We start from the raw sequence: 13,043 nt of genomic DNA, 5'->3' as shown, positions 1-13,043 counted from the left end.
TAACAGCTCATCATACATTTATTTAGTAAAATCAAACAGCAAAAAACCTGCAATATGTCACTCAAAAATGTAGTGCAGTTGAAGTGTAAAATATAAAATGGATATAATTAAGTAAAGTACCTTACACTTGTAGTACCTTATCTTATTTTATTACCTAAACTTGTTCTTCCTTATCTTAATAGCTAGATAAAGTAGGACATAAATTGGAGTAGTATTTTTGCATTATTTAAAATGGTCTTTTTGATTTATCTTGTTTGACTGTGATTTAGTTGTGGTAAGGACTGGGGGTAGGACCTGCTGAGCCTATAGGGCTTTTTTTGTTATTCGCTCATACATTTTATATATATTTTTTCTTTTAATTGTTCGAAATAAAGATTTCATTCATTAAGTACAGTACTTGAATAACTTTGTTCCATTGCACTCTGTAAAGAGCTAGTCTGCATCACGAGTACATTTACTTAAGTAAATAACTAGTAACTATAGCTCTCAGGTAAATGTACAGTAGAAAGTATAATGTACCTTACACTTCTGAAGTAGAAGTATACGGATGCATTCAATTGAAATGCGTAAGTAAAGTAAATGCACTTAAAATTTCCCCTAAGTATAGAACTTGAATTAAATTAAATTACTGTACTTACTTTCTGCCTTATGCTGCATCTTGGGTATGAATTTTCAAGCACATATTGCTAATAATTCCACTTGTAAATGAGTGTTTTAACATTGTGGTATTATTTTTTTTTACTTAACTAAAGAATATGTTTAATTCTTCTAGCAGTCGTTAGATGATTAAAGGGCTAGTCTGTATCGTTTTAACCATATAATTTACAGATTAATACAAATCAAGCTTTTCTGGTATAAAGGAAAACAAGCTCTGTTGCCTGCGGTTGCCTTGTGTTAAGCGTTTTGAGAGACCTGACATTCCATTTGAGGGTAATATCAGGTGTGTCTTCATGGCTGTATCATTCCATTAAAGGGAAAGACTTTCTGCATCATTTTAAACACATTTTTTCCAAAATTCTGTCTGATGTATTTGCAATCTTCGCTAAAATATAGAATAAAGTTCTGTTGATTTGAAGAAAGTTTGGCTGCACAGCGTGCAGAGCTTGTAATGAGCAACCTGCTGAGGTTGAAGGGTTTTATTTAGTCCATTCTGTCAGTAATTCAAATGATGTGTACACATGTGCAGCCGATAACCTACAGCATGTCCCTACAGGATGTCCAAATGTTTGTTTTTTCTCACTCTCACTGAACTGGAAGTGCTTTAATGCATAACTCAACATCCCCATTCTCATCATGAAAACAAAAGTTTACAGCCAGAGGAAGTGGTTCTTGTATTCCACTTAAATACTCCAATTCTTTTAAGGATGGGGAATAGTGTACATTTTACTCCACTACATGTATTTGACAGTTGCACTTATTTACATTTTGGTGCGAATATTTCGATTACTTGAGTAAAAGTAGCAATAAAAGTTAAAGTCGGCCAAAGACTTTAGTAAAGGTATGGAAGTATTACCAGCAAAATACAACTTCAAAGTAAAAGCACTTGTAATGTAGCAGAAAAGTGCTTATTAAATTATCACCAATACAATAATGTGTATAGCATTATGGTATGATTGAGCAGTTTAATTGTTATATCATTCATTTTTGACATAAAATCTTAATCAGAGAATTAATGTCAGATTAATGTAGTTGAGTTAAAAGTGTAATATTTAGTACTCGCTACTTGATTTTACTTTCCACCACTGTGCTCTGTAGGGGGCTGGGCTGCATACTTTTACTTCTATGTAATAGTGGAGTGTATATTGCTGTTAACACTTATCCACTTTTACTATAAGTAAAAAACATTGAATGGAGGACTTTAAAAGGAGCGTTTTTTTCATTGTGTTACTGCTACTTTCATTAAGTAAAGAATCAAAATACCTGGTCCAACACTGCTAATTTATCTGCTAAAAATTATAGACTGTCATTAAAAGTTAAATTAAAAGTTTCCTGATACATACAGTGTGTTTATTAATAATAATAGTGAAAATAATAATAGCTCTGATTTTTCGAACGCCTTGCTAAGGGACTCAAGGGCGCTTCACATGAGGCAAACACAAACAGAACGAACAAATTAAAATAAATGAATGGATTAAGTGGTTGCAAAGTCTGCGGGGAGTTTAATTCAGTCTGTCCTCAGTTGAACTGCGATTGGATGATGAGGATGTACTCTGTGTTCTTTGAAGGAATGTGGACTGTGGTACAGCCTGTCCGTCTGTGATATCTTATGATATTGGGCCCCTCATATGGCTGACTGACTGTTGGTGTAAAGCGTGTAAAGCACAGCATGTCTGTGTAATGAGCAGGGTGATGTAAAGACAGAGAGACATGAGGGATTAAAAACATGCAAAGTACGGAACATGGAACATCCACATGTGGTAGCTGACAGGTTAGTGTTTTTTGTGCAGTCAGATCAGAAGAGAGGCGGGGTGGTCAGACAGAACAGAGTTATCTCAGGTCAGGGGCAGACCTACTTTTTTCGGAAAACACATGTACACAACGGGATCATCAGAGCCCTGAGACCCCGACAGGAAAACCACAAAGCCCTTGTTTGGCTGCTGCTCCATCTCTTTCAGATGTCACATGATGGAGATCAAACAGCGCTTGGCATTGAACGTCCCAAGACTGGAATGTTTACCTTTGACAGGAGCAACGGGAAAAACAGACTTGTTGTCTCAGGAGCTACTCACACACACGTACACACACACCTACACACACACACACACACACACACACACACACACACACACACACACACACACACACACACCCTCCAGGTTCCATTTGTGGTGATTTAAACCCTGCCCTTTGGAGGCCGTCAAAAGAGGGGTATCTACGAAAGACGAGCTTAGAAAAACAGGGTTTGTTTGAAATCACACCCACAGAAAGAATGCACACCTGCATGAATACAACACAGGCCGACACCCAGGGGCTCTCTGAGATTGACATTATGTATTGTGGACCTCCGTCACTCATAAGGAGAGCTTCAACTGCTTGTATTACACCTGAGTAAACACAATCACGTGGAAGCTTACAGACAGGCAGGTTCAGGTTCCAGGGTCAAGCTTCCAGGTTCAGGTTCCAGGGTCAAGCTTTCAGGTTCAGGTTTAGGTTCAGGTACAGGTTCCATGGTCAAGCTTTCAGGTTCAGGTACAGGTTCCAGGGTCAAGCATCCAGGTTCAGATACAGGTTCCAGGGTCAAGCTTTCAGGTTCAAGTTCAGGTACAGGTACAGGTTCCAGTCAAGCTTCCAGGTTCAGGTTCAGGTTCAGGTACAGGTTCCAGGGTCAAGCTTCCAGGTTCAGGTTCCAGGGTCAAGCTTTCAGGTTCAGGTACAGGTTCCAGGGTCAAGCTTTTTCTGTGTTCTTTGGGGGAATGTGGACTGTGGTACAGCCTGTCCGTCTGTGATATCTTATGATATAGGGCCCCTCCTATGGCTGACTGACTGCTGGTGTAAAGCGTGTCTGTGTAATGAGCAGGTTGATGTAAAGACAGAGAGACATGAGGGATTAAAAACATGCAAAGTACGGAACATGGAACATCCACATGTGGTAGCTGACAGGTTAGTGTTTTTTGTGCAGTCAGATCAGAAGAGAGGCGGGGTGGTCAGACAGAACAGAGTTATCTCAGGTCAGGGGCAGACCTACTTTTTTGTACACAACGGGATCATCAGAGCCGCGAGACCCGACAGAATCAGCTTCAGAGAAATCATGCTCAGCCACACACCTATAAGGAAAATGCTAAAATCTTCATTCAAAATTGAATTTTAAAAGTACCCTGTGGAGTTCTTGACTACAAGCGGTGTTACATGTATGCATTTGCTTTTTTTTACGAGTTGGGCCCAATAGTATTAAAAGTGTTGGTCACACGCACGGGAAAACATATGCACAATTCACATCTTGCCATTGGTTTTATGGTATTCTGCTGATTCACAGTTGGTGGCAGTAAACGCAGCAATGCACCAACAAAGGCAGTGGAGAAGAAGACTGTTAGCAAGTAAACGTGTTAAAGTGGCTATGGGTACGTCCCATAGCCCTAAATTGCCTCCTTGAGTCCTCCACCTGCCTCCCTTCCTCGTGGGATCATGGGAGGAGAGAGGCATCGAGCAAATGTGTTTTAGAGGAGGCTGAAGCGCCACATGAATTCGTCAACTGTTTCGGCGGAGTTAGCAACTCCTTTAGCTGCACGGCTTCAGGGAAGGCTGCTCTCGTGTATCCTCGCCTATAGCTCCTCGACGATCTCTCCTCGATGCCCGCTCCTCGGCCCTCGGGGCAGAAATAAGAGCTTTGAGACGGCCTTCACCGAGGAGGGACAGAACAACTTCCGGTTCAGCCGAGGACCAAGGAGTCAAGGAGCTGTCAAATAGGGGGCATGAGATGCTGCTTATATGTAACTTTGAGTTTGTGATGATTTCAGCGACACCTTTGGACAAAAGCAGTAGTGTTTTTACCACACTCGCTGTCATAAAGGTCTAGGAGTTAACGTTACGGGGAGGTCGTATCGTCGCGATGAATGTTTTGCTCTGACAGATAGTCATTCATTTACAATAAGAGAGTACGTTATAGATGCATCGTTGCATTTCAAGTGTTGCATACGGTAACTTACCCTACTTTGGATGTATCGTGAGCTAAAACAGGTAGCACTGTCACTGTGTCACGAGCCAAAGCATTAAGAGATTGTTGTAGCAACCAACGTAGTAATAACTTAGATTAATATAGTGCATTTCATGAAACCAAGGACGCTTTACACACACAAGCCATTATATTTCTGCAAAGAAAGCGGAATTGACCCAAAACTTCTTCATTTCATAAAATGACCAAAACAGTGATCGCAATTCATTATTTATTCGGCAAATAATGTTTCCATCAGCATTTATCCCTTAAGATGTTAACAGATTAAATGAAAATCCGATGAGATCGAACGTACAAACTTTGTGATGATAGTCATGAAATTCAATCAAATTTGACTGCTTCCATAAGGCATTTTTCGTTCGATATCACTTAATTTGCATAAAAACGTGTGGATGGAAACATGGTTAGAGGCACCACGGTTGGCATCATAAGGTTTGATACTGAGTAAAAGCTTCTAAAAGGACAGGTTTCTGGACTCGAAAGGAAGGGAAAACAATGATTGGTTCGACACAACCCGGCCCACAATGTGTAACGTTTTCGGATCTAATTTACATTAAAACACATCATGTAAAGCAATGACAGGAATATTTAAAGCTGATGTTTTGGTGCAGATGGGAGGTCAGTGAACCACTGTCGTCTCTGGTCCCAGGACACGTCAGTGGTGTGGTCTGGTTACCCAGTGTCCTCTCTCAGGGACGGAGAATCAGCCGCCAGGAATGTGATGTGAGTGGGCACAGTGACGCTAATCCCCAGCAAAGTTGTTTTTTTTCTTCTCCTCTCCTTCTCACAAGATTTCCTTAATCGGATAATCCATGTCTTATTAAACAGGCAACACAGATCACAGATTGAGGCCTGGGAGAAAAACACTGAAACAGAGCCAGGGTCATTCATGGCGGAGGAGTCTCAGGACAGTCACACTGCTTTGATATGGTGAATGGGGAAAACGGGTTTTTACGTAAGCCTGCAGCATCTTGGCATGTTGCATGATGGTTCACCATGTGTGTTTGTGTGTGTTTGTTTCTGTGTTTTTTTTCGAATGAGTGTATATGTTTGCAAGCTTGTGATTGTACACTTGTGTGTGGGAAACCCAGGAAATCCAGTCTCCCATGCGCCAGCATCTATTGTGTTTAGTTTCCTCCTCGGAGTGTGTGTGCGTGTGTGTGTGTGTGTGTGTGTGTGTGTGTGTGTGTGTGTGTGTGTGTGCGTGCGTGCGTGCGTGCGTGTTTAGCTGCAGTGCTTCCCTCTCTCGTGGCTCTAATGAGAAGTAGGAGGAAGTCCAAGCCAGAGGATTGCACTTGGCAAAGTTAACTGGAAACAATCTCATGAATGGGTCAGAGGAGCTGTGCTGGTAGGATTTGCCATTATTATGTCCCCATGCAGGAAAATTGAGTTTTCCATCCAAACTCACTGTTACTTTACTCTCCCTCCTCCTCCCCTTACTTCCATCAAATATGTGTCTGAAGATCATTTCCTCATTTAGAACAGAACAGTCTGTCCAGAACATCCACATCACAGAACTCTCTGCAGGAAAAATTAGACTAAAAGTTTATATAGAGTGAGGAAGAGTTACACTCTTTGTAATGTTGACTGGATTGACTTTCTTTGGCCACACTTCACTTTCAACTTCATTGTCCCCAAGAGAGGCACATAATTGTGCAGCATGGAATTATAGTTCCAAGAATAATATAGAGGAGCATTTACTGAAGAGTACTTTATTTTCACAGATCATAACAAGCACTTAATGAGCTTCAGATGAATGTTTGGAGGCACCATAAAGGTAAAAAAAAGAAAGTCTGTTCTATAGTTCAGTCACTGTCAACTGTTTCACTCTGTTCAAATTTCTAAGAAGAACATTCTCAGTTCTGTAGGACTACACTGAAAGCATCTGAGCGCTTAGTCCTTGCATATGGATTCGTTCAAATCTAAAATCCTTTCGGGGGGAATCATGTGCTTTAACCCTTAACTGTTCCCATACAACTAAACTGCCTTCTCAATTGTGTTTCGAGGGAAAACTATTTTGTATTCCCTGATAGTTTGATTATAACTTGTCATTGACGTATCACAAATATGTTTCTGATGGTAGTAGAACAAGTCCACGTACGGAGGAAGTCGTTGTGAACACAGGACTCTTACCCAGGAGGCCGCTGTCCGTGTTCTGTGTGAAACGTGAAAGTCAACCTTGACTCGTTTGCATAACGTACTTACGTCACCTATGTAAAATGACATACGTGACAAATGTACTATCATCTTTTTCTAAACCTAATTTTAACATTTGGAGGCACTGACAGGTTCCAATTGGTCGGATAGGACAGAAGACAAACATTTCTCGCACTATAAAGGTAAAAAAAAAAAGTCTGTTTCATAGTTCAGTCTGTTCATACAAAATCACAAAAAGACTTATGTTTCTTGTCTTATGTGCTAAAATTTGAGACATCTGATGCTTTCCTAAATATTTGATTTTTATGTCAAATCTCATCTGCAATCAAGACCTCGGCCAAGACAGCATCAATAAAGCTTTACATAGTGCTAAAGTAACACTAACCCTAACTGTAGCGGCTAGTTAGTTTTTTAAACCTTAAAAAAAAGCATGCAAACTGATTGTCTTGAAATAACTAAGTAAAGGTACTTATTTGACTAAGCAAAGTGGAATAGTTATTGTATGTTGTAATAACAAATGTTTATGTACACTAACTGTACACTTGAGTTGAAGTTACTACCAAAAAACAGTAAAGATTACTTGATCATTTACTTGAGATATACTCCTGACTCAGTATAGACTACCAAGGGTTAAAACAACTTAACAAGTTTGTAAAATGTACTGCGTGTGACTAATTGGAAAGTTCTTGCAACTTAGATTTTCTCAGTTGTATTTACTTGGACAGCAATCTGATTGATTGCCTGAAAAAGACCAAGTTCACTTACAGGAGCTTTGGACAGCTGGGAGGAGGAGGTTGTCAGGCCCGAAGTGGGTGGGGTTGACATAATGACAGAGGTGAAGAGCGTGAATAGGACGTTGATGGAGGAGGCTAAGAGAAGAAAAGGAGAGAGTTACTGAGCAAGAGGCCGCTGGACAAAATTAAATCTCCGACTGGCTTGTAGTCGTTGGCGAGAGCTCCGTGAAATAAAAGGCTGCCGAGCTGGCCTTCTTGCTATTAGCTGCCTATAGCTATGTCTTGTGTTGTTGCACTTGCTAGTTTTTAATCATAACAAAGTAAATTGCGCTCAAAAACTGTAATGACGCCAAATCGCAAAAATACCAATTCTTACATATACAATGTTGCTTTAAGGCAAGGCAAGTTTATTTGTATAGCACAATTTATATATAAGGCAAGTCAAAGTGCTTTACTGAGGCATAGAAACAGATTGTGCACCACCAACAATAAAAGTGCATTCAAGAGACACAAGGCAATTACGAGAGAAAGAATAGTTAAAAAATTAAGAGTACCTTTAAGGACAAGAATGAATAGTTAAGAATGAATAAGGATGCATCGCATTTATGAGAAAGCTGCAGTAAACAATAATGCTTCGGCCCTGACTTAAATGAGCAGTTTGAGTTGATCTCAGGTATTCAGAGAGTTTGTGCCACAGGTGAGATGCATAATAACTAAATTCAGCTTCACTTTGCTTTGCTTTAAGCAAAAACACAAGTTTTACATTATTTTTGTAATAAGAATATCCAGTCTTCCTCCTTGTATTGGAAAATGACATCAGTTTGACCCCAGTGAGCTGAGACTGCAAAATATAAAAGGCATGGTGCAGTTTACGAAGTGCATCTGAGAGCGAAGAAGGGGAATAATAATAATTGTGATTGTGCTCCTCAGAGCATTTACATTTTGTCAAAATTAAATGGCGTGTCATTTTTCAATACGTTGAGTACCAAAAATTCCATTCCCCCCCCAGTGTATCGGCCGATAGCTCAGTTGGTAGAGCAGCCCATGTATAGAGGTTTACTCCTCGACACAGAAGGCCGTGGTTTGACTCCGACCTGCGGCCCTTTGCTGCGTGTCGTTCCCCCTCTCTCTCTCCCCTTTCATGTCTTCAGCTGTCCTTGTCAAATAAAGGCCTAAAATGCCCCAAAAATTATCTTTAAAAAAGATAAAATAAACCCCAAACTCTCCGTGTGGCGAGCTGACAGCAGGGCTAAGAGGAAAAATATGAATTATTATTATGTAATTTTAGAGATGGGACTTCCCGTGTCTGTTACAGATGTAGGTCAATATATTGTTCTACCGATCTGTTTTTCACAGGGTTTAGCAGTTTACCTCAGGTCACCGCAAGCCTCTTTTTCAGAGGTTATTATGACATTTTCCACATGTTTGTAGGTGTTTTCTCTCAGCATGTCACATTCCATCTGCGTGGACGTTTTAAAAAGAGACCAAACATGCAGGAGCTGTAGCAGTAGGTTAGTAAGGGTCACTGCTGTTCTTACACAACCTGGAGTTCATTGACCCTGTGTTTATATGTGCTGATGTGCTTGCAGGGAAAACACAACGTACAAGACGGAGAATAACACTCTTGAAATGGGGAAATCCTTGATGAGAAACAATCTTGTGGGAGGATGTTTTTAATCGACTAATCAGAAAAGAGAAGTTTGTGTTTTTGGCTTTTCTTGAAGACCTCTAGGAAATGTTTTGTTTCTTACTTTTGAAGAAACTGTTGTGACAGAACATTTGAGCGCTTAGTCCCTGCACATGGATTCGTTCAAATCTAAATTCCTTTCGGGATGAATCATGTGTTTTTACCCTTAACTGTGCTTCACGCTGTAAAAGTGGAGCAAATAGTCTGTACGTCTGAACCTGCTGCTGGTGTTGGATGATCCAGAACACAGCTGCTCCAGCCCTGTCTGATATAAATTACGTTCCCATACAACTAAACTGCATTCTCAATTGTGTTTCGAGGGAAAGGTATTTTGTATTCCCTGATAGTTTGATCATAACTTGTCATTGACGTATCACAAATATGTTTCTGATGGTAGTAGAGCAAGTCCACGCACGGAGGAAGTCGGGGTGAACACAGGACTCTTACCCAGGAGGCCGCTGTCCGTGTCCTGTGTGAAACGCGAAAGTCAACCTTAACTCGTTTGCATAACATACTTACGTCACATATGTAAAATTATGTACGTGACAAATGTACTATCATCTTTTTCTAAACCTAATAAAGTAGTTTTGTTTTAATTCCCAGCATTAAACCTAGGTAGCTCACCTGGTAGAGCAGGCACCCATATATAGAGGTTTCAACCTGATCTCACAGAATTCGGTGAAATGAACACTTAACTTAAAATCTGTGAAAGGGCTACGAGAGAGAGAGAGCTACCAGTAGTCAATGCCACAACACTTCAGGAAACTGGTGTCTGTGTTGCACGGAGTGTGACCTGCTGCGTCGCGACACCCAAGAGACGCTGTGTTTTGTACAGTCTGAAGATTTCCCCTTTCTGATAAACAGGGCTGTACTGGAAACTTTTTTCCATGTCCCGAAAATAAATTGGAGACAGCGACCCAGACCGGAGGGACCAGATGGGACAGTTATCCACTGAGTAAGTAGCTACACTAGACAAGTTATGTTTTACATTAGTGCGATTATTTCAGATATATTGAGCAAATTGCTTTTGACTTTAGTTAGCTAACCGCAATTAGTCAACAACACGGTCTCATCAGCTGATCTGCATCAGCTGAGCTGCAGCAGCTGATCTGCATTAGTGCATCAGCTGGTCACTCCCCTCTCTGCTAAATGGCTACACCAAACAGGGCGCGCTACTTAAGCTGATTCAGTTTGCTCCTTCTGCTTGCTGCCTTAGCTGCTCCTAAACGCTGCTACTTTAGCTTGTTCCTACTGCTGCTTTAGTTTGCTCCAAATGCTTGCTGCTCGCTTTTTGCTACCCACCTCCTCCCCTGCTCCGCCTTGTCGTGTATAACATGGCATTTGCTTCTATGTCATCGTTGCTGCTCTGGTCATATGGGGGAATAGTTTCTTTCAAGCTACAAACACATTTGATTAGCATGAAAACTTGTCCCAGAGAACGTACATACACGAGTGGGTACAAATCTGTTATTAAACCCTAGATTCATTTTGCGCCGGAATTGTCCTTTAAGGAAAAGGTCGTGGGTGGGCTTACGTTTCCATGACACGTGAGACAACAACCGGACGGTTGGGTTTAGGAAAAGAAAACGGGACGGTTAGGGTTTAGTAAAAGAAGAACGGGACGGTTGAGTTGAGTTAAAAAAAGAAAGCAACGGCTGGGTTCAGGAAACGTGACACGCGGGACACGATCCCCGGTCTCCTGGGTGAAAGTCCTGTGTTGTTTGACCCATCCACCACCCCGACCAGCCTCCCTACACAACCTCATGCTACCCGCTACCGTAGTCACTCTTAATGCTACTTCATCTTCTCATTGACTTTACATTGCCATTGTTTTCCGTGTTTTCCGTGGTGGCCACACGTAATTTTCACACATTCCGTGCCGCCACCACGTAATGCGGTGTTAACAGTTCGTGATCATTTCACGGCCCTGCGGCCCTTTGCTGCATGTCATTCCCCCTCTCTCTCCCCTTTCATGTCTTCAGCTGTCATATATAAATAAAAGGTCTAAAATGCCCAAAAAACAATCTTTAAAAAAAATTAAATAAATAAAAAGAGCCTCTCTTACACAAGGTGTGCCGAACGCTGGAAATCACATTTTCCTCAATCGGTAAGTCATTTTTTAGGAGACAGGGTTGGGTCCTCAGACTTTGGCCTTGTAACCCCTAAAACAGTTAAGTATAATATAGTTTATGGTACTGTTTTAAAAGTGATCATTTTAGCAGTTATGTTACAACTCATGATGCTACGTTGATTTCCTGTTGACATTGTTGTTGCTTTTGATTGGACGTTGCCACAGAGTCGGTAGCAAGTGAATTATTACTTAAGTCAAACTCAAAGACTACAGGTGTCACTTTGTCAAAAAGTTTGAACGAACTCAAACTCATCCGAGCGAACACAACCCACGTAACCACATAGCTGATCATACTTTTGGGGTGGCAGAAATGTATTTTTCTCCTCTTTCCTATCTTGGTAACCCTCCTGTTGACCTCGGGTCAAGTTTGACCCGTTTTCAAAGTTTTTTATATCAGAAATATGGGTTTCTTACAATCAAATTGGCCCAAAATAACTTGGATGCATGCATGTATGTTGTGTGGAACCCATACAACATTCTTCGCAGGTAGAATTCATGATTACTTCCATTGAATTTTGGTTGCTTTATTCAATTTTAATAGCATTTGAAAAAAAATTTAAATGGTTTTAAAACAGTATCCTGACCAAACCTGTCTGTGATTCACTTAAAATCCTCTGATCTAAACTATTAGGCAAAATAATTCATAGTTTCTGCTTTTTTTCAAAGTCAAAAATTAGGTGTAATGTCATTTAAATTTTATGTTTATTGACCATGAAAAAAATAAAATGTGCCAAAAGCATTTTTAAAAAAACGCCAAAAATGTCGGAAAAAGCGCCAAAAAAGTTCACTTTCAATTTTGTCAAAATGGTCGATGGGAAGACAACGCAAGGGTTAATCACTTGACGACCCATCAGATTGACCTCGCAGGGGTCTTGACCCCCGAGTTTGGGAACCAATGATCCAGGAGACCAGAGGTTTGTTCTCAGGTACGTGCTGCAGACGTAACACATGTTTGGTGTTGAGCTGAAAGTTCACCTCGTGTTTGGCGTCACTCGCACATCAAAACGCCCTCGCTTAAACTCGGATCCAAACAGAGATATACAAACATGCACGTTAGGCTATATACATGCAAACACACTCTTAAGCAATGGGGGTTGTGTTTTGCCTCCCACGCTCCAATCCAAAAGGGTTTACAGTAAGGGATGTTATGACACACATGGGTCATTGGGTAAGAAGTGCGAACAACGTTTCTCGTACGTTTTTCCCCCGCAGAGTGTCCAGGTCGGCTGCGTCACTGACCCAAACTCCCCTAAACAGCAACAACAGCAGCAGGGGCGGACTCAGGCTGCTGATAGATGCTTGTTACGCTGCAGCACAGCTGTAAACGCTACAAAGGCCCATTTCTGCTCGCTTATCTCCAAGTGTGTGAGTGTTTACGTTGGCACTCTTGAGCCGGGCGTGTCTGATCGTATCGGAGAGTCCAGCAGATGGTAAACACACACACACACACACACACACACACACACACACACACACACACACACACACACACACGCTGGCTGTAAATGTCTCGGGTTATGAACATAAAGTGGAGTATTGCCGTCCTCCGAAGAGGTCGCACACTATCAGCATGAATCACAAAGCTAATAGAAGAAGAAGGAGAGGACAGGCGGGCGACCGGTTTATCATTTACTCGCTGAAAAACACAACCTTTGATGGTTTTCG

This window comes from Perca fluviatilis, chromosome 9, assembly GCF_010015445.1.
Source record: "Perca fluviatilis chromosome 9, GENO_Pfluv_1.0, whole genome shotgun sequence".
In the NCBI taxonomy this organism is placed as follows: Eukaryota; Metazoa; Chordata; class Actinopteri; order Perciformes; family Percidae; genus Perca; species Perca fluviatilis.
This window is presented reverse-complemented; position numbering follows the sequence as displayed.